Source organism: Dipodomys merriami, unplaced genomic scaffold (genome assembly GCF_024711535.1).
Source record: "Dipodomys merriami isolate MVZ:Mamm:240054 unplaced genomic scaffold, mDipMer1.0.p SCAF_47, whole genome shotgun sequence".
NCBI lineage: Eukaryota > Metazoa > Chordata > Mammalia > Rodentia > Heteromyidae > Dipodomys > Dipodomys merriami.
In genome coordinates this window covers 3,243,092-3,249,962 of record NW_027206035.1, presented here as the reverse complement: position 1 = coordinate 3,249,962, position 6,871 = coordinate 3,243,092, and positions in this window count along the sequence as shown.

The window sequence follows — 6,871 nt, the reverse complement described above, 5'->3', positions numbered from 1 at the left end:
TGAGTGTTAGGGTAAGGATTAGTGTTAGGGTGAGGGTTAGGGTGAGGGTTAGGTTTAGGTTTAGGTTTAGGATGAGGGTTAGGGTAAGGCTTAGTGTTAGTGTTAGGGTTAGGGTTAGCGTGAGATTTAGTGTGAGGGTTAGGCTTAGAGGGAGGGTTAGGGTGAGGGTGAGGTTTAGGGTTAGCATTATGGTTAGGGTGAGGGTGACTTTTAGGGTTAGCATTATGGTTAGGGTTAGGGTTAGGGTGACGGTTTGGCTTAAGGTAACGGTTAGGGTGAGGGTGATGTTTAGTATTAGCATTAGGTTTATGGTTAGGGTTAGCTTTAGGGTTAGGTTAGGGTTAAGGTTAGGGTGAGGGTGAGCATAAGGGTGAGGGTTATGGTCAGCGTGAGGGTTTGAGTTAGGGAGAGGGTTAGGGTTTGGTTGAGGGTGAGGGTTAGGTTTAAGTTTAGGCTTAGGTATAGGGTTAGGCTTACGGTGAGGGTGAGGGTGAGGGTCACTGTTAGGTTAAGGGTGAGGGTTAGGGTTATGGTTGGGGTTAGGGTGACGGTGATGTTGAGGGTTAGGGTGAGGGTAATGGGGAGGTTGAGGGTGAGGGTGAGGGTTAGCGTTTGGGTGTGGTTTAGGTTTCGGTTTAGGGTTAGTAGGAGAGTTAGGCTGACGGTTAGGGTTAGGGTTAGGATGATGGTTAGGGTTAGGGTGAGGGTAAGGGTTAGGTTTTGGATTAGTGTTAGTTTTAGGGTGAGGGTTAGGCATAGGGTTAGTGTTAGGGTGAGGGTTTTACTTAGAGTTAGTATTAGAGTTAGGTTGAGGGTGAGGGTGAGGTTTAGGGTTAGTATTAAAGTTAGAGTTAGGCTTAGGCTGAGGGTGAGTTTGAGTGTGAGGTTGAGGGTTAGTATTCGGTTGAGTGTTAGGGTTTGTGTTAGCGCTAAGGTCAGTGCGAGGGTCATGGTTACGTTTAGGTTTAGGATGAGGGTTAGGCAGAGGGTTAGGGTTACTGTTCGTGTGAGGGTAATGTTTAGGGTGAGTGTTAGGGTGAGAGTTAGGTTCAAGTTTAGGCTTAGGTTTCGGGTGAGGGTTAGGTTTAAGGGTATTGTTAGGGTTAGGGCTAGGGTTAGCATGAGGGTTAGGGTGAGTGTAAGGGTTAGGAAGAGGGTTAGGGTGATGGTGAGGGATAGGGTTAAGGTTCAGGTAAGGGTTAGGGTGAAGTTTAGGATGAGGTTGAGGGTTAACGTTAGCATTAGCGTTAAGGTAAGGATGAGGGTTAGGGTGAGGGTTAGGGTAAGGGTTAGGGATAGGGTGAGGATTGGTGTAAGGGTTAGGTTTAGGTCGAGGATTAGGCTGAGGGGTAGGGTTTGGGTTAGGGTTAGGGTGAGGGTTAGGGTGAAGGTAAAGGTTAGGGTGAGGTTTAGGGTGAGGTTGAGGTTTAGTGTTAACCTTAGGATTAGGGTTAGGGTTAGGGTGAGGGTTAGGTTTAGGTTTACGGTTAGGGTGAGGGTTAGGTTTAGGGTTAGGGTGAGGGTTAGGGTGAGGGTTTAGGGTGAGGGCTAGGGTTAATGTGAGGGTTAGGGATAGGATTAGCGTTAGTGTGAGGATAAGGGTTAGGGTGTGGTTTAGGCTAATAGTGAAGGTTAGGGTTAGCGTTAGGGTTAGTTTGAGGTTTAGGGTGAAGTTTAAGGTGAGGGTTAAGGTTAGTATGAGGGTCAGGGTTAGAGTTAGGTTTAGGGTGAGGGTTAGAGTTAGGTTGAGTTTTAGGGTAGCGTTAGGGTGAGGGTGAGTGTTAGGTTAAGGGTGAATTTTAGGGTGTGGGTGATGGTTAGGCTTAGGGTGAGTGTTAAGGTTATGGTTAGGGTTAGGGTTATGGTGAGGGTAAGGGTTAGATTGAGGTTTAGGGTGAGGGTGAGGTTTAGGGGTAGCGTTAGAATTCGGGTGAAGGTTAGGGTGAGCGTTAGGGTTCAAGTTAGGCTTAGGGTGAGGATGAGGGTTAGAGTTAGAATTAGGTACAGGGTTAGGGTGAGGGTAAGGTTTAGGTTGAGGGTTAGGATGAGGGTGTGGTTTAGGGTTAGGTTGAGGGTTAGGGTGACCGTTAGTGTGAGGGTTAGGTTTAGGTTTAGGTTTAGGGTGAGGATTAACGTGAGGTTTAGTTTTAGTGTTATGGTTGGGGTTAGGGTGAGTGTTAGGGTGAGGGTAACGGTTAGAGTGAGGTTTAGGTTGAGGGTGAGAGTTAGGGATAGGTTTAAGTTTAGGGTTAGGGTTTGGGTGAGCGTTAGGGTTAGGGTTAGGGTGATGGTGAGGGTTAGGGTTAGATTTAGGGTTAGGGTTAGGGTGAGGGTGAGGGTTAGGGTTAGGGTGAGGGTGAGGGTTAGGGTGACGGTGAGGGTTAGGTTTAGGGTGACAGTGACGTTAAGGGTTAGGGTGAGGGCTAGGGTTAGAGTTAGGATTAGGTTTAGGTTTAGGGTTGGGGGAAGGTGGGGGTGAGGTTGAGGGTGAGGGTTAGGGTTAGGGTGAGTTTTATGGTGAGGGCTAGGGTAAGGGTAAGTGTTAGGGTGAGGGTGAGGGTATGGGTTAGGAAAGGTTTAGGGTTAGGTTTAGGGTGAGGATTAAGGTGAGTGTGAGGTTTAAGGTGAGGGTTAGGGTTATGTGTGGATTAAGGTTAGGGTTAGAGTGAGGGTTATGATTAGAGTGATGTTTAGGGTGAGTGTGAGGATTACGGTGAGGTAGAGGGTGAGGGTGATGATGTGGGTGATGTTTAGGGTTGGGGTGATATGTTGGGTTACGGTGAGGGTCACGGTGAAAGTGAGGGTTAGGGTTAGGGTTCCGGTGAGGGTTAGGTTTTGGTTTAGGGTGAGAGGTAGGGTTAGGCTTAATGTGAGGGTTAGGGTTACGGTTAGGTTTAGTGTGAGGATAATGGTTTTGGTGAGGGTTAGGGTGATAGTGAGGTTTAGGTTTAGGTTGAGTGTTAGGTTGAGCGTTAGGGTGAGGGTTAGGTTTAGGTTTAGGATTAGGGTGAGGGTTAGGGTGAGGTTTAGTGTTATGGTTAGGTTTAGGGTTAGGGTGAGTGTTAGGGTTAGGGTGAGGGTTAAGTTTAGTATTAGGTTTAGGTTTAGGATTAGGGTGAGGGTTAGGGTGAGGTTTAGTGTTATGGTTAGGTTTAGGGTTAGGGTGAGTGTTAGGGTTAGGGTGCGGGTTAGGGTTAACATTAGGGTTTGGGTTAGGTTTAGGGTGAGGGTTAGAGTTAGGGTTAGGCTTAGGGTGAGGTTGAGGGTTAGGGTTAGGTTTAGGGTTAGGGAGGGGGTTATGTTTAGTTTGAGGAATAGGGTTAGGGTGAAGGTGAGGGTAAGGGTTAGGTGAGGGCTAGGGTTAGGCTAGGGTTAGGCTGAGTTTTAGGTTTGGGTGAGGGTGAGGGTGTGGTTTAGGTTTAGGTTTAGGCTTAGCGGTATGTTTAGGCTTACGGTGAGGGTGAGGGTGATGGTCTGAGTTAGGTTTAGGGTGAGGTTTAGGTTTATGGTTAGGTTTATGGTGAGGATGAGGGTGAGGTTTAGGGTGAGGGTCATGGTGAGGTTGAGGGTGATGGTTAGGTTTAGGGTGAGAATTATGGTTACGTTATGGTTTAGGGTGAGGTTGAGTGTGAGGTTGAGGGTGAGGGTGAGGGTTTGGGTTTGGGTGACGTTTAGGGTTAGGCTTAGGGTTAAGGTTAGGGTGAGGGTTAGGGTTAGTGTTGGGCTCAGCGTGAGGGTTTTGGTTAGGGGGAGGTTGAGGTTAAGGCTGAGGGTGAGGGTTAGGTTTAGGGTGAGGGTTAGGGTTAGGGTTAAGGTTAGGGTGAGGGTTAGGTTTAAGTTTAGGTTTAGGATGAGGGTTAGGCTGATGGTTAGGATTAGTGTTTGGGGGAGGTTAAGGGTTAGGGTGAGGGTTAGGGTTAGGTTGAGGTTTAGGGTGGGGGTAAGGGTTAAGGTGAGGGTTAGGGTGAGGGTAAGGGATAGGGTTAAGTTGAGGGTAAAGTTTAGGGCGAGGTTAAGGGTGAGGTTGAGTGTTAAAGTTAGCATTCGATTTATGTTGAGGGTGAGGGTTAGGGTTAAGGTTAGGTATAGGGAGAGGATTAGGTTTAGGTTTAGGTTTAGGGTGAGGGTTAAGCTGAGGGGTAGGGTTAGGGTTAGGGTTAGCGTGAGGCTTAGGGGAGGTTTAGGGTTAGGGTTAGTGTTAGGGTTAGGTTTACGTTGAGGTTGAGGGGGGGATAGGTTGAGGGTTAGGGTGAGGTTGAGGTTTAGGGTTAGCATTAGGGTTAGGGTTAGGGTGAGGGTTAGGGTTAGTGTTAGGGTTAGGTTGAGGGTGGTGGTGAAGTTGAGGATGAGCCTTAGGGTTAGGGATAGTTTTAGGGTGAGGGCTAAGTTGAGGGTGAGGGTTACGGTGAGGGTTAGGTTAGGGTGAGGGTGAGGGTTTCGGTTAGGAAAGGCTTAGGGTTAGGTTTAGGGTGAGGATTAGGTTGAGGGAGAGATTTAAGCTGAGGTTTAGGGTTAGGTTGAGGATTAGGGTTAGGGTTAGGTTGAGGGTTTTGGTTAGGTTGATTTTTAGGGTGAGGGTGAGTGTTAGGGGAAGGGTGAGGGTGACGGTGAGGGTGAGGGTAAAGTTGAGTGTTAGAGTTAGGGTTAGATTGAGGGTTATGGTTAGGGTTAGGGTGTGGGCTAGGGTGAGGGTTAGGGTTAGGGTTAATGTGAGGGATAGGGTTAGGGTTAGGGTTAGTATGAGTATAAGTGTTAGGGTGAGGTTTAGGGTGAGGGTTAGGGTGAGGGTTAAGGTGAGGGTAAAGTTTACTATTAGGGTGAGAGTTAGAGTTAGGTTTAGGGTGAAGGTTAGGTTTTGGGTGAGGTTTAGGGTAAGGTTAGGGTAAGGTGAGGGGGAGGGGGAGGGGGAGTTTTACGGTATTGATGATGGTTATGGTTAGGGTGAGTGTTAAGGTGATGATGAGCGTTAGGGTAAGGGTGAGGGCTAGGGTTGCGGTGAGGATTAGGGTTAGGGTTAGTGTTAGGTTTATGGTGAGGGTAAGGTTTAGAATGAGGTTTAGGCTGAGGGTGAGGTTTAGGGACACCGTTAGGGTTAGGGTGAGGGTTAGGGTGAGGGTTAGGGTGCAGGTTATGCTTAGGATGAGCGTGGCGTATAGATTTAGGGTTAGGGTTAGGGGTAGGGTAAGGGTAAGTTTTAGAGTGAAGGTTAGGGTGAGGGTGAGGGTTAGGGTTAGGTTGAGGGTTAGGGTGGCCATTAAGGTGAGTGTTCAGTTTAGGATTAGGGTTATTGTGAGGGTTAGGGTGAGGTTTTGTGTTAGTGTTATGGTTAGGGTTAGGGTGAGGGATAGGATGAGGTTAAGGTTTAAAGTGAGGGTTAGGGTGACGGTGAGGGTTAGGGATAGCATTAGGGTTAGGGTTAGGGTTAGGATGAGGGTTCGGCATAGGGTTAGGTTGAGGGTGGGGTGACGTTGAGGGTGAGGGTGAGGGTTAGGTTAATGTTTAGGGTTAGGGTGGGGGTGAGGTTGAGGGTGAGGGTGAGGGTTAGGGTTTTGGTGTGGATTAGGGTTAGGGTTAAGGTTAGGGTGAGGGTTAGGGTTAGGATGAGGTTTAGGCTGAGCGTGAGACTTAGGGTTTGGGTGAGGGTAAGGGTTATGATGAGGGTGAGGTTTAGATTTAGGATTAGGGTTAGGGTTAGAGTTAGGATTAGGGATAGTGTTAGGTTTAGGGTTATGGTGAGAGTTTTTCTTACGGTTAGAATTACAATTAGGGTGAGGGTGAGGTTTAAGGTTTGAATTAGGGTTAGGGTTAGGGTTACACTGAGGTTGAGGTTGAGGCTGAGGGTGAGGGTTAGGGTGAAGGTGAGGGATAGGGTTAAGGTGAGAGTAAGATTTAGGGCGAGGTTAACGGTGACATTGAGGGTTAATGTTAGCATTAGGGATACAGTGAGGGTGAAGGTTAGGGTTAGGGTTAGGGATAGGGTGAGGATTTGGGTTAGGGTTAGGATTAGGGTGAGGGTTAGTCTGTGGGGGTGGGGCTAGGTTTAGGTTTAGTGTGAGGGTTAGAGTGAGGTTTAGGGTTAGGTTTAGGCTAAGGTTTCGGGTGAGGTTGAGGGTGAGGGTAAGAGTTAGGGTGAGGTTTAGGTTGAGGTTGAGGTTTAGGATTAGCATTAGGGTTACGGTTAGGGTGAGGTTTAGGGTTCGGTTTAGTGTAAGAGTGAGGGTGAGGGCTAGTGTTAGCATTAGGGTTAGTGTTAGCGTTAGGGTTAGCGTTAGGGTGAGGGTGAGGGGAGGTTTAGGTTTAGGATTAGGTTTAGGGTTAGGGTTAGGCTGAGGGTGAGGGTGAGATTGAGGATGAGGGTTATGGTTAGGGTTAGTTTTTTAGGGTGAGGACTAGGGTGAGGGTGAGGTTTAGGGTGAGGGTTAGGGTGAGGGTGAGAGTTTCGGTTAGGTATGTCTTAGGGTTTGGGTTAGGGTGAGGGTGAACTTTAAGGTGAAGATTAGGGTTAGGGTGAGGATTAGGGTTAGGATTAGGGTGATGGATAGGGTTAGGGTGACGTTTAGGTCCAGAGTTTTTGTTAGGGTGAGGGTGAGGGTGAGGGTGATGGTGAAGGTGAGGTTGTAGGTGAGGTTTAGGTTTAGGGTGAGGGTTAGGGTGACAGTGAGGGTTAGGGTCAAGATGAGGGTTAGGGCTAGGGTTAGGGTGAGGGTTAGGGTTAGGGTTTGGGTGAGGTGTAGGGTGAAGGGTAGGTTTAGGGTTAGGGTGGGGGTTAGGGTTAATTTAAGGGTTAGGGTTAGGGTTTGGGTTAGTGTGAGGATAAGGATTAGGGTGCTGATTAGGGTGATAGTGAGGGTTAGGTTTAGCATTAAGTTTA